The sequence below is a fragment of the Anomalospiza imberbis genome, chromosome 3, assembly GCF_031753505.1.
Source record: "Anomalospiza imberbis isolate Cuckoo-Finch-1a 21T00152 chromosome 3, ASM3175350v1, whole genome shotgun sequence".
NCBI lineage: Eukaryota > Metazoa > Chordata > Aves > Passeriformes > Viduidae > Anomalospiza > Anomalospiza imberbis.
Genome location: NC_089683.1, coordinates 80425514 through 80452784, shown reverse-complemented (window position 1 = coordinate 80452784; position 27271 = coordinate 80425514). Strand labels below are relative to the sequence as shown.

General features: G+C 37.4%; 1 long non-coding RNA gene across 1 annotated transcript in view; it reads left to right on the top strand.

Annotated features, from left to right (window-relative positions):
- Nucleotides 1–27271, top strand: part of LOC137471215 (uncharacterized) — a 74168-nt gene that overhangs the window by 34132 nt on the left and 12765 nt on the right. The gene's annotated exons all lie outside the window — the stretch shown is intronic.

The following is a 27271-nucleotide window of genomic DNA, read 5'->3' as shown; positions in this document are numbered from 1 at the left end:
GATCATCAGACTTCAGTTGCCTGAAATCAGACATAGACATTTTCATGCTCCTCCACACCAATCTGTGGAGGCTGGTCTAAAACCACCGAATGATTATTGGATAGAGGAATTGGAAAGTGAGCTTAAGGACCAAGAAAAGTCTGGTGAACATAAGGTCTATTAATTCCTACAGATCTCTGTCCAGACTTGTCTTTAAACCAAATCTGACTTTTTAACATTAGATTTGTGCACTACTAAGCAACTTAGGTGTGGATAATAGGATTCTGATAGAAGCGAATAACTTCTAGGAAGTTTAACCATATGGCTTTCAAAAGTAGGTTTTTTAAAAGCTTCAAAGGAACTTAAATATTCAGGTCTCATTTAAAGTCTGTGGTGATAGGCAGCTGTCTGCCATAAAAAGTGTTACACTGAGACATTATCCTCACATAGTACAGATATTGTAAAATGAGTTCAAACATTTCTGTATGGTTTCAGTTTCAAAATTAAAAGATATCTCTCAGCTATCTATTGCAATGATATTTTTTGCATTACTCTAAAGCGCCAAAGGAAAAGAAATCCAAATGATTTCATGCAATTAATTTCAGTTGCGTCTGACTGGGTCTTTGCTTCAACGTTATCGAATAAGTTATGGGGAGGACACAGGAGGGGCTTGTGTCAGCTGCACATAAAATTTTAATGCATGAACTTGTGTCCTGCATCTGACAACTATTCTGGAAAGAGCAGTCTTTCTCATGAGAATTCATCTGCAAAAGAGGAAACCTTTAAGGAAATGAAGTTAAAATACTCTATTGCTTTTTAAAAAATAGCAGTAATTTCAGAATTCATACTTCTTAGGTGCCAGTGGGAACGGCTGAACTTTGAAGCTGTTGACACTAGGTATGCTCTAACTCAAGCTTTCACAAATTCTTCAGATTTTTGTTTGTTTCTTAAACTAATCTGTTTTTCTCTGTGTTCCCTGCCTGTCAGTTTGATTTGACGAGTGGTTTTGGTGCTTGCTGGTTAAGGCAGTCACGCTGGTGTTCCCTCTGAGAGTACCCTATATGATCCCCTGTCCCCATTGCCTGGGCTAGATTGGCCATGGGGCCCTCAAGCAAGCACTGAAGAGGAGTTGTAGCACTGACTGCCTCCATCTCTTACTTTGTTTCTGTTGTGCTGAATTTCTCAGTAATACAGCTGTAGCCAATGAAGATTTGCATTTAGGTCCAGGTTTGCATCTCCTTCTTAGCTTGCACCTTACACTTTGCTCTCAAACGTAATATATAAAAATATATATCCAGCAGCAAGCTTATGCAGCTCCAGCATTTCACTGCTAGTTTCCAGACTGTTAGGTGAGTCTGCAGAAAAGTTAGGAGGCCTAATCTTGGTCTAGGGCTTCTGCTTAAGGTGCCTACTTTTAAATGTTGGCCAGTAGGGAAAACACTCACAGAAACCCAGTGATGCTGAAAGTTGCCTAGTAATTGCCTTTTTAAGCTATATTCTGTTTCACTGGGCTTTTCCTAACACTGGTGCTGAGAGCTGGTATTAGTCTTTCCAGTAATTTTCTACTTCATGTAATCTACCCTTGGAATAAGATTTCTGCTTGAGGGAGGTTGCTTGAGATTATATTTTGTTTGCTACCCAGTTCCTTAGCTGAGTCATGAGGTGTGTGGTTCTAAGATTCATGTTAAAGCAGATCAAGGAAGACCAGGAGGCTGCAGCACTGTTTGTCTTTAATCTTCTTATTCATCCCCTCATTTCTTATTGAGTGTTGTAATCTTTCACCTGCAAAACGACAAGAAATCCTGTGATGAAAAAGAGCATGCTAACGTTTTGAAGCTCATGGTCTGACTTATTGCAAGTTTGCCCTTTGAATTTTCCAGTTAATGGTGTGAAGAGAAAAAAAAAAAAGGCACAAAATTTTTAGGTTTAAGTGAATAAAAGACGGAATGATCTTTTCTGTCCGCTATATAATGCAATGTATAAGATTTATGCTGACAAATGTCTTCATCTGATGCTTTTGCTAATTGGAGGGGCAGTGCATGATAAGCTCAAGTTTACCTTCCAGGATCAAAAAGAGCAACACAATCCTTCAAATAACTGGACTGTGATCAGAAGGTGTTACACCTAAAATATAATGAAGTGTGAAACATCCAGGGGAGCAGAGTGAAGCTTATCACAATGTCAAAAAAATGTATTATGAGAGACCATTGTAATGAAGATGGAAGGAGCTGAAGTTACAACCTTTGCTGTCTCTGTCCTCTAATACTATTTTAGAGAGAATGCCAGCCCAGGTAGGGATTTATAGTGGAACTGTAATCTGGAGTGGTGCCTTCCTCCCATAACTCACCTACTGCTACAGGCAATTCCATCAGCTTGACACTTGCTCTTGAAGTGTCTGTGCTGATTAAAACAAAATGCCCACTTGATTTGAAGAATAATCTTTCAATAAAGCAAATGGAGCAAAAATTGGCTCTTTTGCATTCTTGAAGTTGAGCATCAACATTTTTAAAGGGAGTGAAAAAACAGTCCATCTGAAAGCTACAAAGGGCATTGGTAAAGGTGTTAGAAGAAGAAGCTGTAGAAAAAAAGAAGTTTGATGGAAGTCAAACTATTGGCTATTGAGGGGCCTGCTCAAATCAGAAAACAAAAATAAAAATCAGTGGTGTAGTAGAACTGGAGACCTTTGCCAAAACCTGCCACTCTTGTTAAAATACCATTAGCTGTTTTTGTGTATTGCTCAGTTTTTCCTTCTGTGTTTTTGCTTCTGTGTTTTTTACTTCTGTGACCTATAGAAATTGCTTGGTGCTCTATGCAGGGTGCGGCACCTGCACGTTTCCTGTAGCCTGCCTGCTCAGCGTGGTGGGGGCTCTTGCTCTAAAGGCTTCAGGGGCACTGCAGGATGTGAAGGATGGCAGGGTCTGCCTGCTTTTGAAGCATTTCTGTCTTTGGTCTGTCTAGAAAGATCACCCAATGAATTTCAACTGTGTTTTAAATTAAAAAGGACTGAGAAATGGCTGCTTTCCTTTCGCAAAAAGAAATGGATAGAGGTTGGAATGTAGGCTAAATGTGATTAAGAAGCTTCTTTGTATAACAGGAGTTATAAAGAGAGTTTGGGTATTGAGATGAATTTTTTTAAATTGGGTGCACTGATAGGTAGGAAAGCACAATATTTGAGTTGAGTTTATTGTAATTTCAAGAGAAAATGAGATATTTTTACTTCTTTTTCACTGCCCACCATTTGTTATATGTGTTGTATTGCACAAAATGGCCTTTTAATATACTGGCATAGGATATAATTTTTGAAAAGTGCTTATAACTAAAATAATTTGGAAAATTAAATTTTAACTACATAAATAGAGGTATGGATCTTCTGGTAGGAAATTTGTTTTAGTGTAATAGACATGTGGCAGAAATCTGTGGTAAATGCTGAACAGAAGCCAGTAAGCATAATTTGCCTGACCTAAAGAACAGAAGAACATGTGTACTTAATGCAAAAAATTAGGGATGTGAAAAACAAAACAAAACAAAACAAAAAAACAACAAACTGAATTGGAAGTAAGTTGATACTACTTTCCGGCACATATTTATAAATATTGGTAACCTTATTGAGGAGTAAAAAAAAATATAAAGGCAAATACAATAGAAATTTTTACTGCTGTTATGTGAGACAGAACAAACGGAGTCCAATTAGCTGCACTAAATGTGCATTGCACTTGAAGTGGGAGTATTCCATCAGACAAATGGAAACTTAGTAACAGCAATGTCAAATAAGGAGTGATTTTATTCCCATAATGGAAATCTTGAAGTGAGAATTTGGAATAGAAGACGCTTTCATTGTACAGTAATATTTTTGATGTAGATATCCTCTTAAAAGGGCAGTTTAATCTATTTTTAAAAAAGAATGTAGTTAGTACCACTGGCTTGCGTGTAGGACCCATACATTTCTTAGTTTGACCATGACAGCTGTCTTTCTCTCTAAATATACAAACTAGGACTAATTAAACAGCAGAGATTAAAAACCTAAAAACACATGAATTATGGCTGAATGCAAAAATACTAGAAAAAGTGGTTAATACAGTGCAAATGTATAATGGGAAATTTGTGATTTGCCTACATGATTGTATTCGCATGAATACCAAAGGTTGCTTGAGAAAGGTTTGTTCAGCATAACTTTGGGAATAGTTGTCTTATGTATTTAAAAGTGGTTAAAGGCCTAAGGAATTTGGGCAAGTAGAGAGGGACGAGGGACCATCAAGGGACCATAAAAGCTTTCTGCCACATCATACATCAAGTACTCTGTGTGTGTGTGTGTGTATATATATATATATATATATATATACATATATATATATATATATATATATACACACACACGCACACACACATACACACACATATATATAATGTGTGAAAAGCTGTATTATTTTCAGTTGGGAACTGTTGTGGCTGCTTAGCACAGTTTTCCCATAGTGGAAGTGCAGCGGAGTTGGGAAGAATGGGTAAGAATTTGGATGGATGTAAGTAACAGTGGGAATTTGGGAAATGTTAACAAGGTGAGAAAGAGGATCATGGAGGATGTGATGGTGGGTAGGTTGCCTGGTTATCTGTCTCGGTTGTGATTTGAAGGCCTTTAGAAAAACATGAATTTAAGTAAAAAATTGTAAATTTTTTTGAGTTGTAGAAGACATTGAATAGGAGTCTATACATTGAGCAACTACAATTAGGAAAAATTGTAGCAAAAGTTCTTTTTAATGCTAAATATTTCTTAAAAAGAAGACCCTTTCCAGGGTAAGAGAGAAACTGTTTTCAGTCTAGCTGTTTAATTCTTTGTAATTCTTCTGAAACACCAAATAGATGAATGAATCATATGTGTGCAATTACCCTGACTGACCTACTAGTAATTAACTCTATTAATCTCTTGAAACTGCAGTCTGTAATGGGTTAATAAATGGCCTTACTGCTTTCCTTGTCCATGCTCACAGGCAGAAACAGTGAGAAGAAAGAACCAGAAGCTTATGGATATGTAGCTTTAGGACAAGAGGCAACAGACTTACATCACAGGAATGCCCACTTGGATAGTAAGAGGTGTTTGTTGGGTTAGGATTTTTTTTTTTTTATCACCAGTAGAGTGGTCAAAACACTGAAACAAGGGCCCAAGGAAATTGTGGGGCCTCCAGTCTCAGAAATATTTACACTTTCATTGTCAACACTGAGTGACTTTATCTCGCTGGCCATTTGAATGAGGTGCTGGACCTCCAGAGGTCAGATTCTATACCCAAGTGCAAATCCCATCCTAGTGCTGCATACCCTGACAGTGACATGCACCATCTCTCTCTAACTTCAGGCCATTTCATAAACAAGTGTCTTACAGAAGATAATAATGCTATTAGTGACAATCAGTGTCTCCTTATAAAAAGAACTAATATTGGCAGGCAAGCTAGGCTATACTCCTGGTTAAAACTGTGATAACAGAAACTGAAGGGAAGGCAAAGATTGGAGTATTGTAGCTATTACAGTATGAGGCTTTTAAGTGCAGCATTGGATACAGTGTTTCATAAGGTGATATTTGCTGCTGTAATTTAACTTGGGGGTTGGGTGTTTTACGGACTTTGAATATCAGACCAAAAATTTTCTCAGAGATTGGAAATAAAAGTAAATGTGGATTTCTCTACAGTTAAGCCTTTAAAAATGCATAAAGTTAGTTCTGGTTTTACATAACTTTGCTATGAGGATAAGAAGAGATGATGTAATGGTCACAATAATAATTATTGTGATGGAACCTGGCCTTGAAGCAGACTTGGACTCTTTCTCCCTCAATCACTGATATGCATGTTTTGTGTTCCTCATGTCTTAATGTTTTCAGTAAGTTATCTTTGCTAATTACCTCAGAGTGGGTGTGAGTGCACAGTAATGCCATAAAGAAATAATATCTCATTGAAATGAATCACATGTATCACTGAAAATAGGAAGAGAAGGAGAAATTGGATTAATAAAGACATAAATTAGCAACATCATACTCCACTTTGTAAAAAAAGTATGTGAAGATTTGAGGAAATATAATCCAAAGCTCAGATAACCGTAAGGGAGGTAAAGTGTGAGAGGCTGAAAGTATTTCTGGTCTTAACAGAAACAAAATACATTTTTGCTGGGCATTGTAATTTTGCTTTTAGACTAAAAATGTGTGCTTCTGCCCAAATGACTAAATGGCAGAAGTATTTACTTCTGGACAGCATGGCACCAGTGTGAACACTCTTGTTACCAGAGAGCACATGGTGTGCTTTTTGGGGTTCTGACTTCTCACTGATTTTTCTTCATCAAATGTTCTTGTGTTCTTAGTTCTGCTTTTCTCCTTTAAATTCTTTCATATGTATCGATAATTTTGTAGAGCTGAGCTGAAATTCTTATGTCTGTTACAGATGGATAGCTATGATAGAGACTAAAATTGGAGTTGAAAAGGGCAGGCGAGAATTTAATCCGGACTGTCGTGGCATGCAAGTTACAAGTCAGTGGAAGAAGTGCTATGTGAAACCCAGTAGCGTTTATTTAGAAACTCTTGTGAAAGCAGTGTGTTGGTTATATTGAACTATTAAGCCAGAGTGACAAGTTGATGCGGGGAGAGAGAGAGAGGAAGTGATTACTACGTATCTTCATACCATCTTCACATACCACCTAAATAGTCAGCGTGTCAAATTAATAAAACAGAAATTCCCATTGGTTTTAATGAGACCCCGGTTGCTGCTCTGTCACAAAAGCTTGCTTTCTCATTGTGATTTTGTGGGTAGGGCATCTTCTGTGCTTACTGACCAAGGACTAATGTTAAATTCCCAGAATGCCCTTGAATGCATTAGTGCAGGTCAGAGAAGAGGCCTTCTTGCAAAGGATTTACTTAGCTCCAAAGCCAGCTGTGGGAAAAAAGTGAGGATAATATTTTCTGTATTCCTCTCAAAAGGACCTTTAAAAATTAATGGAGGTTGTGATTCATGCTTCTGCACTTCTCTGGCCAAATAGTTGAGAGACTATGATGTTTTCAGTGGTACTACCCATCCCTTAGACTAGGCAGCTTTGAAAAAAAAAATCACATGTGACCTTTATTACTGCTGTTTTCCCTCTTTCTCAAGCAAATGTGTTCTGTGCATTATTATGGGACAAGTACTCATCACAGCTTTTGGAAATATCCAGTGAAAATGCCTACTTTGGTAGTTAGGGTAGTATGTCTACAACTTGTGGAAAAACAAATTTCAGTACCCAGAATCTTTTTTAAAAAAGATGATGCTTGGTGACTGTATTGATGACACTTGAAACAGCTGTGATATTCACCTAATAAATTGGTTTCTATTGCATGGAGTTGGACTAGGGACACTAATGGTGTGGTTGTTTTTAGTCTCGTTCATAATAGCAATAATTTTAGTCTTATTCAGAGAGCCAAGTTCTCCTTAGGAGGTTATGTGTTCGTGGCCATTGGGAGGCTTACATGCATGGCGAATGAACACTGTGTTCCCTTCAGTGCTGCAGGAGGAAATTCCTCATTCCTGGCTGTGCATTTTCCCTAGGTAAATGAGTCTGCAGTTGATGATGGGGCTTAACTTCAGCATGTACTACCATTTTATAACAGTCATTGGACTAGAATAAGGCTTTCTAATAAGAAAAGCAATTAACTTCGCAGATTAATATATTTTTCTAAATTGGAATTACATCATTATGGTTATAGAGCTGTAAACTGCACTGCAATCTCTGTTTATATCCACAATATAAATGTTGCCAAGTGGCTTATAAGACTATTTCAGAGCAAGGTGACAAATGTTTAAGACTTGTCTGAACAAGATTGCTATTTGTCTGCTTGTTTTGGTAGGGCTGTTCCAAATTTTGCTTGGAAAATTTGTTAAAATTTTTTTAGAAACCATTTCAGTACTTCACAGATGTAAATGCTGCTGCTGAGAAGTGGCTTAGAAATGACGAAAAGTACCTGTCTCAGCACTAATAAACCCCACTTACTTAAACATAAATAATTAAAAGGAACTCAACTGTTAGATTGTTGCTATGTAAAAAAATCTTCCTTCCTTTGAGCTTTTAAACCTGTTGGGGGTGGTTAGTTTCAACACTTTTAGGAAAAACAACTTTGGCTGTTCTTGTAGAGACTGACATCTTTGATTTACCAGTCAAATGTAATGGAGTTTATGTACAGAGAGAGAGGCACAACTATTATGCATGTTTTGACACATAAATAAAACAGAATTTCAAAGAAATGAGGCATGGTCTTAAGCTTGTATAAATCCAGAAATGACAAATCAGAATATAATAACAATAACAGAAATAACATAATAAACTCTCTGTTCAACATAGAGAACCGTGTTTCCCCAACTCATGGGAGCCTTTTTCTCCGGGGGTCCTGTCCTGTGTCATTCATTTGTGCTCTCTGCTTGCTTAAAATGGACTGGCATATACAGCTGCCTGAGAGAGTGACCTTGGCTGTGCTTCTCTCATGGGTCTATTGAGCCATCAACTATTGCAGAGCACACACTGGTATACTATTTTTAAAAATTATTTTTATTAAAAAAAAATTATATCAGCATAGATGGAAATTAGGAGTGAGAGGGAGTACTGGCTACAGAATTGTTATGAAAATAATTTACTAAGCTGTGCCTCTCCCTGGGACAGCTTTAAGAAGAGATGCCAAGAATATATATTACACAAGAAGACCAGCTGCTTGTACCAGCCCTGGATTCTGCTCTGGATTATTCAGGATTTGAAAAAAGTGACATCAAACTCTCAGATAGCAAACCTTTTCCTGTGCTAAATGAATTTATTTTAAAAACATACTGTTTGAAGTACTGTAGACAAAATTTTCTATTAAACGATAAAATATATTTCTCCCTCCAGACAGTACATGGATTCTTAATATGTCCATATTAATAAAGTTTTGTTCACTTGCAATTAAATCAGCATAGCTTTGAAAGATCTACTCTAATATAACCTAACCACCTTTTGAAAGTACTATGTAGTTTGATTTTATCGTAATTATACCATGTTCTAAACCAGCAGTTGAAAGACTTGACTTTATACTAATTAAAGCCTTTGGCCTTTGTATTTCAAATTAAAATATAACAGAAAAGTCCGATAATTAGTACATTATTGGTTGTATAATTTAAAATTATGTAAATTGCACCGCTACTAAACTACTCTAAGTGGAATACATGGCCAATTTATTTTTAAATAGCAGAAAATAGTAGTTAATTATATATAAGGGTATTTGAGATGCATAATCTGGAATATCACGAAACCTTGAGAACTCTTTTTGCACTGGAAATTTCTGAATTTGAAAATAAAAAAGAAGTTACTGAGTTTTCAATGGAAAATCTTTTGGTACAGCTCAAGTCAGACAAACATCCCTGGACATCTCATGATGGTGTACCACTGGCACACATGTGTAAAAGAGTTCTCAATTTTTTTCTGCTCCAGCTTTTTTGTCCTGTAGGGGAGAATGGCAAAAATGGCTTTCCCAGCCTAGTGCGGGAGACTTCTCAGAGTAATGGGAATTCTTCATTGATCAGCTTTGAACAGTTTCTATTTTGTGCTCCTAGTACTTCAGTTCTCTTGCATCCCAAAGGTGATGGACATGGTGTTAGGTGGTTGTTATATGTGCAGCATGGTGGGACACAAATCTGGGCGATACTCTGAAACACAGATTTTGCACAAAAGTCAGAAAGCCTGAAGATCCAGTTTTGTTAAAATATGTTGTGAAATTTGTAAAGCCATGGCTTTTGTAGAAGGTTTTTGGGCAAACAGAATCTATACAACTAGACACTTGAGCTGTTGGCCAAGTGTGTAGGAGATCTTGAAGAAGAACTTTTGATGTTTCATGCACTGATGGAAAATTCCATTCTGGCTTCCTAAGGATCTAATGTTTGAAAGGGAGAATTGTTGTTGAAGGATTTTTATCTAAAATTGAACTTACCCAAGATCATTGTAAATTCTTTGGGATATGGTCCCAAGACTGTCTTTCCCAGATACACTAAGTCTGGATTATGGGTACCTACTAAGGATCAAAACTGCGGAGCTGCATAATGAAAAACACTTATGTCATTAATTTATGTCATTAACTGCAAGTTCAACTATTCAAAAATTTGAATGGGTTAAGTCTGTAATATTTACCAGGACTTCTGGATTAGGTGTTGTCTGTGTGCATCACTTGAACTTTACTGAATCTGTATTTTGAGCTCTTGGAGTAAAGTAAAAAAATTTCGACTTGCTCACCGAAAAAGCAACTGCATGTCCTTACTGGATCAGCATCTGTGTAAATCTGTAATGTCATCATACAAGTGTATGGATTAATTTTTCTAGAACTCGTGGTCTTAAGCAGAGTATACCCATCAGGTGATGTAGCTAAGAACTCTTCTTGCAGAGTCCTGGGAATAAATTTATTTTGCTTGTATAACTGGTGTAATGGTTCTTTGCAACAACTTTTTTACTGGTCATGATTCAGGATTACCTGTAAGGTTGACATGTATGGTTTGGAACAATAAGGAAAAATAAGAATATACTGGGGAATTAATAGCTCACTTTCCTTTGTTTGCTTGACATATAAGAAGAGAATTAAATCACTTAATTTAGCCTGTAATTTTTTTCTTTGCAGAGCTCCTGTGCTGCAGAACACTTCAAGCTTCTCCAACTTTGCTCTTTTCCTAGCTTTAAATGGCTTGTTTTGGCATCTTTGATATCAGATACAATTCTATCTCAATTTTTATCTGTTTTTCTCTTTGCTTCTAAGTGTGAATCAACATATATGTATTTGGAAACTATTTCCTGTGAAATGACATAAGAGTTGGTGAATTTTTTAAATCATTGGAGTAATTAGGATTATTCAGTTAAAGTTCTGTTGACATTTTTGTGATAAACCTTTGTTTTCAGGTAACAAAGTTTTCAGTAATACTTGCACTTCATTTAGACAAATGTTATCACAAATATTTTTTTAAACTTGTGGAAATGTGTTGAACTTTAAAGACTTAAAACTTTTCAGTTGTAATTCTGAAAGCTAAAGCTAATATATTTTAGCTTTATTTAGCTATTCATATTCAGTTAGGCATGATCTTGAAGACTTTGGTTAGTTCAGAGTTTGTGATTTCCTCCTGTCCTATATAAACTTTTTAGCTATGTTACATGTTAGTTTATGACTTCTCTGTATAGAGTCTGCTTTCCAAAATAAAATATGTGCTAGATTTCTAGATAGCGACAGGAACACATAATTTTTAGTATTGCTCTCTTTTTCGGTGTTCTGGAGGGAAATTTTGCTGAGTTTTGAGGCAGACATGAAAGATTTTATTCAAGCACTTGCTTGAGAAACAATAGTGTGTGTGTTGTGGCAAGGTTGCTCAGGCCCAGTATTGGAACTGATATTGTTCACTATATTCACTGGCAACCTTAAAGAGTCAAAGTCCATTGCTACTCCACTTCCAGGCCTTCTTCTTTTCAGCCCAACTCCTCACAGTCAGTGCCTGCTACACCACACTAATTCCTCTTCTCTATATTTTAGCTGATCTCGTGTGGCACTATATCAGATGTGTTTCTTAAGTATGGATAGGTTGCATATAGAATTTTCTCTTCTTCAAAAAGTTTGTGCCAGTTAAAGGTTTGTTATTACCAAATCCCGACACCTCTTTCTTGATTGTCACCTGGGTTATTTTTTCTGATGTTCTATCAGGTAAGGCCAACTCCAATCCTGCAGTTACTTTCTTGTTTTGCTTGAGATGATTTCCAGTGGCAGAGCCCCGCTGAACAAGGGAAGTGTATTTTTACTCTATTTTTCTATTGCTGAGAATCTCTTATGCAGCTTAAGGCTCTCATATAGTGACAAAAGCCCCTGACCTTGTCCTGCGCCATTACATTATGACAGAGTTGATTGTTTTGTGCAAAGCCCATTTTGATGTGATGGGCAAGAGGCTGCCCCTAGGGAACCATCACTCTTGTTCTGATTTCTGTTTGTGCAATTCAAAAGGATATTGGTTCTAAATATATCCACCTACAATATCAGAAAATTCTACTAATTTATCTCTGTGTGCAGAGGAAGGAGGCTAATAAGTTTTAGTATTTCTACTCAGTTGAAGTGGTACGTGTGAAACCTACCTGCTGCATGTGCAAGATTAAACTTTTGGCTTAGCTATGGCCATGAGAAATGAAGTCCTCAGGGCAGAGACTTTGTCATTGTCATACCTCCGTTGTCATCTCAATTGCACTGTGCTATTTGAGACTCTTGGGTAACAGTTGAAAGCTGTAACGCATTGTCTTGTATGTTGTTAAATGCAGTAATTTTCTGGCGAGTGTCCTGTCTGAATGTTCTGAAATTTACTACTTTTGATACAAAAAAGAATTAACAGTTCTGTTCTGTGACAGATTTGTCACAACAAAGCCTTTGTTCTTGTACACTTGCTCTTGTACGGTTGCTGGGAAGAGAGTTCTGGGGTATTTGCTAGGCTTGGCTCAGCAGGGCAGACGGGAACCTTCATCCTTCTTTCTCTGTTGACACAATGGAGAGGAGGCAGTGAAAAGCATGAAGGCCCTCTAGGGTCTGGGTAATGCCTAATTGCAACCTGTTTGAAAGACAAGTTGACAGGCTGCTTATTCTTCCCCTTTGGCCAGTAGAGTGAGGTGTATGTGAGTGCAATTGTATGTGCTGTAATCTCCCTGGTGTAAGCCTTGTATAGGTGCTTTGGGATGCTTTTACTGCTGGAGGCGTACTGGCTTCATGGAAGCTGTATGGCTGAGTGCTTCTCCCCATAGAGGGGCCGCTGGCTGAAATAGCTTGGTTGCTTGTAGTATGAACTATTGTTTTTTATCATCTTGGCATGATTATCCTTCAGTTGTTGCTGTGGATCTCTTTTTCTGTGTGAGATTAGTGTTGTAGTGGGGAGAAAAGGCGGGTGCATAAAGGGATAATTCGTGTCTTTATTTGCCTTGGGATGGTGTTTAGGTGTGAGATTTGACCTGAGGACCTACGTCTTCTACTACTTCTCTGAATCATCCCCAAGTGTGATTGATCTCAAATTATTTGGGATGATGCTGGTGGCATGTGGCTCTGCTAAACAGTGTTATTGGAATAACGTTTGTGCTATCATTTTAAATACCAGCATAGCTTTAGGGCTGCAGTCAATTAAGATAATTTGCCAACTTTTTGTAGGGATTGAGAGATTAGCAGTTTTTAGTGCTTTTCCAGTGCCTTGCTCAGTATAAACACTCAAGTTGTTTTAATTAGTACATGGAAAAGAACATTCAGAGCCAGGTCAGTCCATAATGGATCAGTTTTTAAGGGCTGTGATTTAAATGTGATTCTGGTTATTTAGCCTTCTGAAACTTGGCAAATATTTCCTATTAATTAAAATTCCCAGAATTTTACAACAAAGCATCTGGCACCTAGGTGTAGAATTCCTTTCTTTGTGTTGTCAGATTGTTTTCAGTAAGGCTGGTGTGTGTGCATGTGACACATGACTGTAATAGTGTAGGTGTTAAAATCATTTATTCTTTCTCAGCTGTCAGGTGTCTCTGTAAATCATTAGTCTTCATTATTTGAATTGGAAATGCAGTACTGTAATATATCAGGGCCATAGGAAATAACCACTGAATATGAGATTTTCTGGGTTTCAAGAGCAGTCTTCCTGCTGGCTGATGGATTCGCCTCTGACCAGGCTAGAAGTGTCCTAATGTGCAATGCACCCAACCTGTAGTACATCAGTTTAGATTTTACCTGCATATCTTGACCTGGTCTGCTTGTGTTTCCATACTAGTTATTTTCTGTGCAATAAAAGCCATTCACAATACCTCTTGCATGCTTACTCACTCTTATGTTCTCATTGTTTTCATACCCTAGAGGAAATGTAAATGCTTTTTTTGCCAAATCTGTGCTTGTTCAAATGTATTTTACAGGTGAATGAGTGATACTGGTGTTTTCTTTCCTGTTCTCCCAGCTTGCAAAACTTTAAACTTCAGAGATCTTAATCAACTTTGAATTCATGAAAGTCATCTTGAAAAACTGATTGCCCTGGCCAGTTCTGGAAGTAATTGGGAGTAAATTTCACCAAGAGAAGTTGATTCAACATTTAATCTAGTCTCTACAATATAGTCTTATTACAGATTAATTATGGTAACTCAAACAAAACAGGTTGTAGTCAGAAAATTTGGATTTTCACAAGGATTCCAAATCCGAATTGGTTTGTACAGAAAAGGGATCCTTTAAAATCAATAAATGAAGAAGCAGTGGATTGTGAAGAGATGTCCAATAATCCTCTGGAAATAAATGTTAAGTGCATTTTCCTTAACATATTTATTAAAGATATAAGAAGACAAGTAAACAATGTATTAGTTAAATATGTAGGTGATGCTAATTGCAGAAGCCTTTGAAAATGCATGAGCTAATATGGGAAAGATGCTGACGTACCAACAGAACTTTGAAAAATGGATAAGAAGCAATATACCAAGCAATTTTTCCAGATTTACTTTGAAAAAATTAGTATAGATAACATATTTGCTGCAAAAATAATTGGGAATTTAATTTTTTGATATGATAAAAATAATTGGCCTGCGTATGCAGATATATGTTCTTATCTTCCTGAGCTAACGGTGCTTCCTTGCTGCTGAAGAACATAAACTTATTGGTGCTTTAGTTTCAAAACATTAACAATGATTACAAATCTGTAGTAGCTTAGGACAAGGGTTTAACATGTTAATTCTGCCTGGAGAGAAAATCCTTTAAAGATTTTAGTGTTGTTAAGTTTCGTAGACTTAAGATTAGACTTAAAATGTGAAGACCTTGGCTTGTAATCATCAGCTTTGGATAGACTTTCAAGCTAAAAGTTTTTTGTTGATTTTTTTTTAATTAAAAAAAAAATTCTATTTTTTTTAAGTGAATCCCATAAACTCTTCACTAAGTCTCTCTTGACCTTGGGAAAGGGATTCATCTTTCTGAAAAATATCTTTCCTTTGTGATATTTCTTAATATCATGATACCTTAGCCAGAACTAAGTACAGTCTGTCAACAGACCAATAAACTCATGTTCTACATTGTTGTAGTAATGATGTAGTGTTTTGTAATTTTAAGCTGTTTATGTCAATCAATGTACAATTTTTTGAAGATTTTTGGAAGATGAATGAAATATGTAGCTATTGAAAGCCTACCTGGTAATTTAGGACTGTTAATAAACATTAGCTCATATCTCAGTGAATCTAGAAGAAATAATAACATACTAGAAGCCTTATGTTTGTTTTTAGTGGAAATAAGACAGAAGTAATTATGCCAGAATAAATTATGCCTTTTTTAATTACAGTATTTAGTATCCAAAGGGATGCAAATAGCTGATATGTCAGATTGTGTATGCAACACTCTAAACTAATAATCTCTTTTAAGATGAAGCTGAGAGGAAGTAGTTAAAATAACAATACTTTGAAAGACCAAAAAAGAAATGTTGGGTTTGTAATGGCTGTTATTCAACCACCTATTAAAACTGAATAAACATGTAGTAAAGTTCCTTGAAAGTCTCCAAGCTTGCATAACCCCCCTGAAATCTAGTGCAGATTGATCTGTCAGTTTGTGGCCACTGTACATTATGAACTGTGGGAAAACACACATATAGGTGTATGTGAAAATTTGGTTAGCCTAAAATCTGGAGTTGCCTGAACTCTCTGGGTATGATCACATAGCCGCCTTATTTGTCAGTAATTATTTTTCTATTTTTCACATGGGAAGAAGAAACAGTGAAGGAAATCTTCAAATATAGTTTCTAGTACTTCTTGGGATGCTGGCATGCTAGAAAAAAATAATTTAGAGGTTACCTGACATTTTTTAGACTTAAGACTATTTGATTAGGCACTTCTTGAATTTTGTCACAGGTATTTGAAACTGTTTTGAAATTTTCCTTGTATCAGAGACTAGTATTTGGTCTACCTAGAAATCTCAAGTATTTGTCCCTCTTGAACCCAGGGTTGGAGTTCCTGGACTGATATCCTGGCCTTTGCTGCTTCAGTGCATGGAGTGCAATAATGGAGGTTAGTAGAAGTGTTATAGCATCTGCATAAATGTATTTTATTCCTGTGGTGATTCCTTTGGTCTTCTGCCCTGGATTACATGGCTAAACTAACATTTCCCTGTGATGGCACTGCCACTTATCTAAAAAGCTGGAGTAGAATGTAACATCTTAGGGTTCAAAATGTAATCAATAACTCACCTTTTCTGGCTTTTGTGTGACCAACAGCCTGGATTTGTCCTTGGAAGAAGTGAACAAGAATGTTCTAACTTAAGGAGAATTATGCTTGCTTGAGCTGGGCCTGAATTTATCCCAGTTCTTCTATATGGATGAGTTGTTACAGTGCCCACAAATGCAAAAGGCATTGACTAGTTTAAATTTAGCCAAGCCAATAATCTGGTAAAAAATATTGATCTTTCCTTTTTGTTCCTTGAAAGATTTTTAGTTTCTATTTCTTCCATCTTTGTCATGCTTTTCTTTTGCTATTCCTTCTTATTCTATTAACTTTGTGACTAAATGAAAATAATTTTAGAGGTTAAAAAAAATTATTCAAATGGATCTTGTGTCAGTAAAATGCAGGCAGTAGTGTTTCTGATTAGACTTTTACTTTATTAGCTAATTCTTTAGTCCACAGCAATCATCTCTTGGTTGCTAACTAGTTACTAAGAAGAATAGATTGCCTTCAGAGAACATTCTGGGAAATGGTCCAGTTCCTTGCTTGCCTATTTTAATCTCAAGCTTCCTGTTAGAATTATGCCGTGTTATAGAGTAACAAGTCAGACACAAAAACCCCACTTCGTTGGTTGGAAGACAACTGAACACACATGCTCTCTGGAGAATAATATGAAATAACATCCTCTGTGCTTTGTACCTCACTAGTGCTTCATTATGTGAACATGTGAATTTCTGTTTTCTTCACTAAATGAAAGCAAGATAATAGTGCTGTGCTATGCTGTATGTTGTGTGATGATGATGATGAATTTGTTAATCCGGCTACTGGATTTGATATGGGGAGCTTGATGAGCCTCTTATAGGCTAAATGAAGAAAATGGAAATTTCCAAGTTATTGATTTAGTATATTTTGATTATGGCATAGCAGAGGTTGACTAGATACTGGATAAAATAATGTTTTGACTAATTTCTTTTAGGAAAAGTGAGAATAACAACTCTGATTAAGCCAAGAAGCACCAGAGACCAAAATGCGTTTTATTTGAATGCATGTGGCCCTACTACAAAACACATGTGGCACTAGCTGCAGCCCATTAGCTCAGGTAAAATATGATGTTGTGTAGTCTGGCCTGGGCTGTGGCTGGCTGCCTATTTGTGTCTAAATTGGGAAGGGAAGAAAACCAGACCTATTGCCTCCCAGTACAACTGGCATAACCAGACTTTATAATGAACTGCAGATGTAATATTTTGTTGATTTCAGGATTGCAAAGGCTGTCCAAGAGCAGGGGGCAAGATCAGATGGTAGAAAGCAATAGGGCTGATTGAGTTGGGAGAAAGGGAAGAAACAACCAAGCACTTTGGAGTAAGGCTTTGCTCATTTATCATGATGTTATTGTGAGTGATTTTGTATGTAAAAACTATTCTTGGTATCAGTGTCTTGCTTTGGAAATTGATGAATCTGAGGAAAAACTGGAAACATGGTGCAGTCAAACATCTTTCTAGAATGAGGGTGAATCAGTAGCACTTGCTCTCTCAGAACCCATGATCTGCCCAATCCAGCCATGAAGATGTCTTCTGGGGTAGTAACTGCTGAATAAACAGAGTTTATGCTCAAGTGTTCACTCAGTTATTAGGAAGAGGAGACTGCAATTATTTTCATTTTTTTTTTGTGACACCTGGACTTAAAGGAATATTTGCTGTATATTTATTTCTTCTTGGTTCTGGACTTGGAGCCTATAGTTTGATGCCACCTCTGAAGTGCTCTGATTCCACGCAGCTGCAGAAGTTTTTGAGAAACTGTGGCATATCCCCTTTTCATGATTTTAAGAAGGACTTGCATCAATAAGGCTTTGTCTGTGTGCTAGACTTTAGACTGTGGATCTCTATGGTTATTATATGAAAGCATACATACTGCCATTGTATTTTAAACTAATTTTCCTCAACAATCTCTGCTTCACACATGTACTTTTGTCGAGTTTATTATTCTGCATATTGCACAATTTCACAAGTTCTCCCGCCATCAAAAATTCTCTATAAATATGTGAAGGTAAAGCATTTACTTTGGGGTCAGAATTTTCTCTTGCTGTTTTAAAATAATTTTTAAACCTGTGAGAACTTTCACAACTTGCTTTATTTTGATCTACTAAAGAAGTAAAAATACCGTAATAATGGCTTTAACATGTGTTATATCAGTTAAAACAATGCCAGAATCTTAGAAATACAATGTGCTGGTCACATCTTGTTTTTGTGTGGATATTCTGCCAGAAAACAACAACAACAACAAAAAACCAAACCCAAAAAAAAACCCCACAACTTTTATTTTCAGAACTCTCTTTTTTCCCCTGACTTTGTTCAGGCTAGATATTAGATCTGAAGTTGTCCAGGCCCTGTGCAAACAGTGATCTCAATTCAAATTAGTAGTTACTTTAGGCTTCCTACACCTACTGCTGCAAAGCAGACAGTCATGGTGCTCTAATCCATATTGCTGTGTTCTCCAGACACTGCACTGCCTTAGTTTCATCAGGCCTGAGGAATTTCAGTGTAGGATGACAAGCAGCAGCTAAAGGTTGACAAGGAGAAAAAAACTTCAAAGGAAATTCTGGAGCTCTAGCAGGCTTGCTATTGATAGTGAGCATGAGTGACAAAAGGAAACATGAAAAAGATGCATTTTAAAATAGATAAATGTAAACTGGATAGATAGTGAAATTCTCATACTTCTTGAGTTCTAGATGATCTCTCTTGCAAGAATTCTTTTCTGTTTTGGAAAGTTAATGGTAGTACTGAGAATTTATCAGCACGTTAAGGGAAAATATAGCAAAAATCACAAGATACATACTACATCCATTGTTCCTGAAAAACTACTGATTTGGAGAGCAAGTTATATGTCTGGATGAGCTCCATGAGTTTCTGTTTATTAATTCTGATTATACCACATTAAATATTCATTTGGCAAGACTATAAATAGGAAGTTGGGTTTTGTTTTGCCTTGTTTCTTTCTATAGAGGATAGATTTATTGCTAATAACTATCACTGAGGGAGGTGAATTATGTCTTTTGTTTCAATAGTCACTCAGCAATGCAACTACTCATTAATAGCTCACTGAATCAGTGTTTTCAGAAATTACTAACAATTTTGTGTGCCTCGATCTCTGACTACCCAATTTGAGAGGCCTCTGTAGGGGGTGGCTTGTGGTTTTGTTTTCTTTGTTTGTAATGTTTTTTGTGATGGTGTTTTTTTGCTTATTGTTTTTTTTTCCTTCCCCCACCAAAGAAAATCTTACTAGAAGCCTTCTAGAAACCTGGATGTAGAAAACAGTGCATACAGAATTCAAGGGAATCCATTTCCTTCAATGCTGCAGAGGGGATAAGAGGCAGTTCTTAAATGTATTGATGACTTTTCCATGCTCCAAAATGATAGAGAAGGACACTTGGTTCTTCAACTTTACAATAAATTCCATGAAATATTTAATGCTTGTGTGATGATTTATTCTTCTTTGCATAATGCAATCTAAAAGAGTGGTTTTGTTAATTATTTACATTGTGCTGCTGATGTTATTTCTCTAAGCGCTTCCCAGCAGTAGCTGTTTCTGCTTATTACCAGGAGAGACTTTAAGAGGCAGATCTTGTCAAGAAAGCAGAATTATAACTTGTCTTTTTTGTATCTGTGTGCTTTATAATGTGTTTTCTGGGTAGAAAATGCCAATAGGGTTGAAGCAAAACAAGAGGGACCTAGGAGACCCATGCTCAGAAATGAGAATAAACCCTGGGCCTTGCTGGGGTTGTGAGTGTATTCCTTAGGGCTCCTGATGGCTGTGTTGGCAGGATAAGAACTTGAAAAGGGCAGTTCAGGGAGGGTTTTGAAGCATCATCCGTGTAGAGTGAAGAGCAGTAGAGATCCTCTTCGAGGGTGATGATCCCGCATCACTGCAGGGCTCTAAACAGCTTGCAAAGTGCTTGTGGGTAACGTTTTTCCTCCTGCAATCTTGTTTTAATAGGGTGTTAATCTGACAGCCAGCATGGACTTGGCAGCAGTGGTGAAGGAAGCAGGATGGCTGCCAGGTCTTCCTAAGCATGCATGAAAAGGTCTTCCAAGTATTTAGGTCTCATGGCTTCTGCTTTTGGTGATCTCCCTGGCTGCCTGAGACCCACACAAGTAAACGCAGAAAAGGAGAGCTGCCAATGCTGATGTCAATAACTCTGCTTGCTGACTCTGTTCTGACCAGAACATGAGGTAGGAGAGTGAAACAGCCCTTCAGCCTCCTGCAGAGGTTGAGTGGCTTCTCTCTGTGACAGCTGGATGATTGTGCTACTCTTGTAGTGCAGTGGGGAGCAGTATCTCCAACTTTGTAGGAGAGGAGTAGGCTGACATTTACTTTTTCTCTTGATTGATCTTTCAAAAATAGCACTCATTAAAGGGGAAGAGTGAGTCTCAGCAAAGGTCACAGGACAGTTGAGACAGTTGAGACTCAGTTTCTTAAAAGTTTCATTGCTTAACTTCTTAGATAACACTGCCTGGGATAGCCAGGTGTTAGGTGACCAGTGATAAGCATTATACTAACAACCTGAAAATTTTATTTAAGGAGATAAATCACAGGGGAAAGATCTTTGTAAATATTCAACGGTATGGGCTGTTGAAGACATAAGTGAGTTTGAGTTTTTTAGCTTTTTCAATACTACACAACTTTAGATTATTCACTGCAGTGTATGGTAGTAGGAAATAGTAGAATTCACACCTCTTTTGGTAGGAGAAAAGGAAATTAAGTCCCTGTGCACAGTGGAGGACTCTTTCTGGGTTATGGAGATGTGCTGTGCAAGCTAGAATCTAGCTTAGGGCATCCCCTGAGAAGAACAACACAGATTATTTTCTCAAATACAGCAGTAAAAAATCAGAAATAATCTCAGTGAATTGATTTTCATTGGCATGAGAAAAGAACAAGGGTCAGCGGGTGAAGCTGGTTAAGCAGTTTAATTACTGACTTGACTCTCATTTGCCTCCTGACAGGTCTCTTAACTACTGACGCTCAGAGCTGTAGCTGTATCTTGAGATAAGATGTACTCCACTTTGTGAGGTACAGCTACTCTAAGAATAAAAATTATGCAGTGGTTTATAGGAGATAAGGTATATCTGGATATCTGCTCCTGTTCATTCTATGGCACCGGAATCCCTGTATGTGCTTCTTGGCTTAGTCCAACAGTCACAATAATCCTGCTGGCTTTCAGCACAGCAGTCCATGCATTCGCCCATGACTGAGAGGAGTGCTCTTGGTTAACTTTGCTTTATAATAAAGCAGAAACAAAATATGGCTGTAATTTTTTAAAGCTTTGCTAAGCATGAGTAAATTTTTAGAGTTTGAATTGCGCTGTAGACAGAGTTGGGAAACTTTCAACCGTGTCACCCTTTTGGTCATCCCTGGGACCCTTCTGGAGAAGAATCCTTCCCAGGGAGCAGCTCCATCAATGGGCTTATAGCCCAGATGGAGCTTCAGATACACTCATACGGATTTCTGTGTTAAATCAGTTGCCCTTGGCTTAGTCATATCAGAGACATACCACATAGCTGAGAATCTCACATTAGACTTGTCTAAATAAACAAATGTATAGGACAGGGAGGGATAGAAAAAAAAATGCTGCATTGTTTTTTTTAAAGACTTTGGCATAAGATGAGGTATTTCTTTTTTCTTTCTAAGAGAATCCAGACATTGCTTGAGGTCTTTTGTGAGTTCTCCATACAAGGCTCTTGTGAAATTTATGTATTTACAAATACTCAAGCTTTCAAATTTTGAAAATTCACAGACCTCAGACCCTTTCAGACCTCAGATGTGATGAAAAAGCTGACAGACTGACTTTTATCTTGTGGTTCTTACATATAAAGCAACATAAATCCTTAAATAGCTTGCAAGACAAAGGCAAGCTAATTCTTGTACATCAGTGATCATTGCACTGATCAGTGTCCATGCATGTCAAGTGCAGTTGTATAACAGAGAAGCAATGCTGACAAGCCACTTGCCTATACCTGCTTGTTATACAGGTACTCTCTTCTTCCCATTAAAAGCTTAGTTGGCAGTGGTAAGCGACTTGCTGTTTAAAGAGCTGTCATAGGTACAATCTGCAGGAGTGTGTTTTTGAATTTCCCTGTACATCTTGCAGAGCTGCTTCTTAATAAGTACAAACTCATCCTATTGCAGTGTTAATTACTGAAAATCATGGAACTTGCTATAGTATTGCTGCAGTACACAAAAATCTTGAAGCCCTACATAAAAAGAAACTAAGCAAGAACATGAGGGTGTAGGAAGTCCCAGGAGAAAAAAAAAAAAAAAAGAAATACATTGAACTATGATTTCAAGTTATCTGGATCTTCTAAGATTATTTCCATTACTTCTTAATTTCCTTTTCTCTTTATTGGATATTGTTTCCTTATCTGGTGTTCTCTCAATTATTAAAACCCAATTATTGTTTGTTTGGTTTTTAAAAAATAATTACTTAAAACTCAGAATGATGTCTAAGAGATATCAAATACCTGTGTCCATCGCAAGTTTTTTTGGTAACTTGTTAAATTCCCATTACTTTCTTGTATAACTGCTAACCATCTCATTTCCTTCAGAGGAATTAATTTCAAGAGTTGTGCATTTGTATATGAGATGGAGAAATATATTTCTACAGTTCTATGTGCTGTGAGCGCCATTAGACTTCTCCTTTGGTTTAGAGAACTTTGGCAATATTTTATTCTGAGTGGCTTCTCAGGTCACTGTGACATTCAGAAATGGGCCTGATTTGCATTAGAATATTTAATTTGCAGTGCTGTATCATTACACTTGTCTGTGCCCAAGATAAAGGAATTTAAACTTCAGCAGAGCTCTTTTCTTGCATATCTTCATGAATTATTTTGCTGTAAGAGTTAATGTGGCCACACTTTTTTCCCCTGACTCAGGATATGTGGGGGACTTCCCTGGGGGGTAGTGTGGTGGCGATGCTTGGCTTTTTTGCCTTGTGACCCCATGAGAAATAAAATTATAAATTTCTTCTGAAAGCATTCAGAACTTAGCCTTTCCTATCCTTATTATCATCTCTTTCCTGGTTAATGGTGGACCAATATCAAAGGGCATTTTGGTTTCCAGTGTTTCTGTAATGCTTACCTATTGGGCTGTCATTACACCATGCAGAGAATATGGATGTTTCTTATGTCTCCAGAGGGAAGCCAAAATTTCTTTCAAAAAAACTCCAGGATTTCTAATCTTCCCCAGGAAAGCAGTCTCGTGTCTGACAGGAAGGTGAGGTCAGGTCCCAGCTGTGGCGGCAGAGATACTACTCCAGGGCTCTGACACATGCAACACTAAGCTCAAGAACATAGGAGCACATCCTGCTTCTGCCTGAGGAGCACCATCTGTGGAGCAAATTCCTAGGTCTGGAGGCAGGGCTGGGACATGTTGTGAAACACATTCCAGTTTTCTCTCTGTTGGTGCTGGCACTGAACTTGTTAGCCCCAGCGGGAGGTACCCAGGCTGCACATGCTATAGGAGGGAAAGAGGTAGTGGGAAAGGCCACTGTTTGTGTGGGCACTAAAAATGAAAGGCCTCTAGAATGAGAGTTGTTGAACTCACTTCTTTGCGTCAGGGATATGAGGGAATAAGTGAACTTTGCTTTAGGAAAGGCTGTTCCTCATCCTCTGCACAGGAGCTGCTACTGTCCCCATATGCCTTCCAGTGGCAACCAGTAGTACTTCCAAAAATTTCAGGAGGAGAAGTTGGCATCCTTCTGGAGACACCAGGAACCCTCTGTGTTCTGCACGTTGTAGTGCCAGCCCAGCCAGTGAGCTTTACAGAACCACTGGAATCCAGAAGGCCCTTTAAAATTGATCCACCATTAAACAGGAAAGAGGTGATGATAATATGGATCAGAAGAACCTGTCATTACCAAAGAAACTGAGTTGAGGAGTATACCATAGATACTTAAAAACTTCAGAAATGCCAACACTTGCTTTTCTGGATCCAAGTCTTGGATCTTGTCTGTAAGAATATGCATCTCAATATTTTTCTTGATTATGTCTGCAAGAACTTTTGATTTATTTGGCTGATTTCTCAAGGTTGCCTCAGTTCAAAAAGACTGGTTTACCTTGATGCCACCAGGCTGATATAATATTCTCAGAGCAGTAGGTGTTGACAGTCAGCTGTTGCTTTCATTGTTAACTCACTTCAGTTGGTTTCCCATTGCTAAAACTTCCCCTTTGTAATGTTACATTAGTTTTTCTTACAAGTTAAAGGTTGTAATAATTGACATAGGCTGGAGTGAAAGGTGATGGTCTGCAAGAACTCACAAGCATATGGGCAACTATTGGGGAAATGTTTAAAAACTGTGGGTTGTTCCACGATTGACCTTAAACATATATTGTTTTTCTTTCTTTTTTTTTTTTTTTTTCCTTTTTCTTTTTTATTTTTTTTAATTACTTAAACTTCTTAACCTAGACATGAAAGCAAAGCTAAGAGAAATCACATTTGCTTGAGGGGACCACTGGCAGTATGGATTGCTTTAACATGGATTTTCATTCAAGTATTATTAAAGGCAAAGCCTATCATAAAGAATTTGAAATGAAGGACATTTAGCAGCAGGAACATAGCAGAGAGTCAGGGGGGAAAAGGCATTTATAATACAAATGATGATGGGCAGAGTACTTTGCATGTAGACAGTGCCACTAATTAACAACTGTGAGGTGGCCCAGGACAGGGACTGAGCTCAGAGGAAGACGCAAGTCCAGATGGCTCTTTGTGATCCAGAAATGCAGGGCATAAGACTGTTAACAAGATTACTGCAAGGTGAGAACAAGGACTACAGGGTCATTTTTTTTTTCCTAAGAGCAAATGCTCTATAAGAGAAACTGCATGGGGTGGTAATGATCTGCTGCACAGATAGACCGAGCTTTAGAGCTAAGCATACCTTCTGTTTTGCTCTCAAGGTTTTGTGATGTGAATGTCCCCTGGGAGATATTTAACAGCTTGGAAAAGTGGAAGCTGTTATATGGAAGCAAATGTGAAAGCAAATATTTTGTTTACCTTGTGTGCTAGGTATTTAGCTGAACAATTTCTAGTCTAGGGGATGATATTGCTAATCCCTCTGTGGGAGTGCAGAGGAACATGTTGCACTGCATGGTGTCAGCTCAGGAGGCTGGGGAGAGTTTGGGAATAGAGGGTGATACAGAGGCCAAGGTGCCCCCCCTTCCCCCTTCTGTGAGTGTAGGAGCTGTGTCTCCTGGCACAGTGTGCTGCATCTGTTCTTTACTTCACCTTTGCAAAGCCTGTTCACATTATTTTAGTATGTTTTATGTATGCAGTGTTCATCCCTCTGAGCCTAATGTATCTCACTACTCTGCTTTCAAGCACTGCATTTCTTAGGTAAGTAATCCCATATGTTTTGGCAGCATTATTACTTTCAGAAGTATCTGACAATACAAGGAATACCTACAAAATGAAGCTATCGGGTAGGATAACTAGGATGACACACATCATATACACAGTGAAATGCTGAGATTGTATAAATCTAATTATTCATTACATATATCAAAATTGACAAAAGGCTGGAAGCTTTTGAGAAGAGGTGAAGCATTACTAACTAGTGTGCATTGGCATCAAGTTTCAGTATCAAAATACTTCTTCAAGCAATGTCTGATTTGGATGCAAAGTATGAACGTATAGCAACCAGAAACAAAGCTCACAGAATATATCCTGTTGTTACTGCCACTTGACATGGTTCACAGGTAGATGATTCAGCCCTTTGATTGTAGGAGGGTATCTGTTAAAGGTTTTCTCTTATCTAAAATTTAATTTGAGCCCCCAAATGTGAAGTATGTCTTCTCAGGCCATATTGAATTTCAAATTAAAATCTTGGTTTCAGCATATTTTTTGTGTTTCTGTAATAAGATGTGTGTTCCAGACTAGAGCCTGGAGATATATTTTTTTTCTTTGAGTTTAAGATCTATATTTGCTATTCAGCTTCAGTCTGTTGAGAGATGAAGCTTGCACTGCAAATTCAGGCCTGGGCTGCCAGCTGGGACAAACTTTCAGCAATATCTCTATATGCATTACATGAAAATAATTCATAGTACATAGTGTGAGACAACTGCTCTTGCCTACAATTGGAAGAATGCTTGTGAACAGTTTTTGTTCTTGTCATATACATATTTGTTATTTGAAACTAGTTCACCATATTTAAAATGTTGAGACAAATGTTTACTCTGTGAAAACATTTGTTGTATAGAACCTCAATTAGTGTTCTTAGTAAGCAAAACCAAAGATGCTGGAAATAACAGCTGCAGGAAATTGATTAAAAATTCACCAAGTACAAAGGCATAATATCTTTTTACTTTTAGTCCAGATAAATTAGAATGCCCAGTTGAGTTATTGACTGAAACTTCTACCACTCAGTGAAGCCAATTTTGTGTGTTTGTGGAAAGCATGGAATGGGATGACAGCATTGAACATGTCACTTTCTCTGTTTCATTTATGCTTTGGTATGAGGCAAAAAAGGGTTGTGGGACACATTATGATAGTCAGTAGAAAGAGCACTAAGGATCCAAAAACTTTAGAATGATGTTCTAATGCTGATGGAAAATGTCTTATTGTGCAATTTCAGACAAAATTGAAATGAATCATGCTGTTCTTTTTTCAATATACTTTTTTTCTGTAGTAATTCATTGCATTTCATTGTATGTGAGACAACTGCTAGCTTTTCTGTTTTGGATGTGAAGTCAGGACTGTTATAGTCCAACAGAGCTGACAACAACACTAGACTAAACACGTTCTGTAAAATTTATAAAGTGCTGAGTTTAGAGTTTAGGGTACATTTCAGTAAAAGCCTCAATACTAAAGATTATGAAGGGCAAATCTCAAATCACTTGTGAAATGTGAACTCTGAAGAACTTTCTCACAGGAGTAGTCTGACAGATTTAAGTCTTCAAACTTCTAGTTTAGTTTAATAAGGCAAATTTTTGTTGGTTAAGAAGTGTTTTGTAATAAAAATAGGTGCAGCATTTTATGATGTGGGATGCTGCAAATTCAGGAATTATATATGCAGCTTAATGGATTCCTCTGTTATTATAATTTGCTCTTTCTTTTCCTGCTTTGTGGGCTTGGT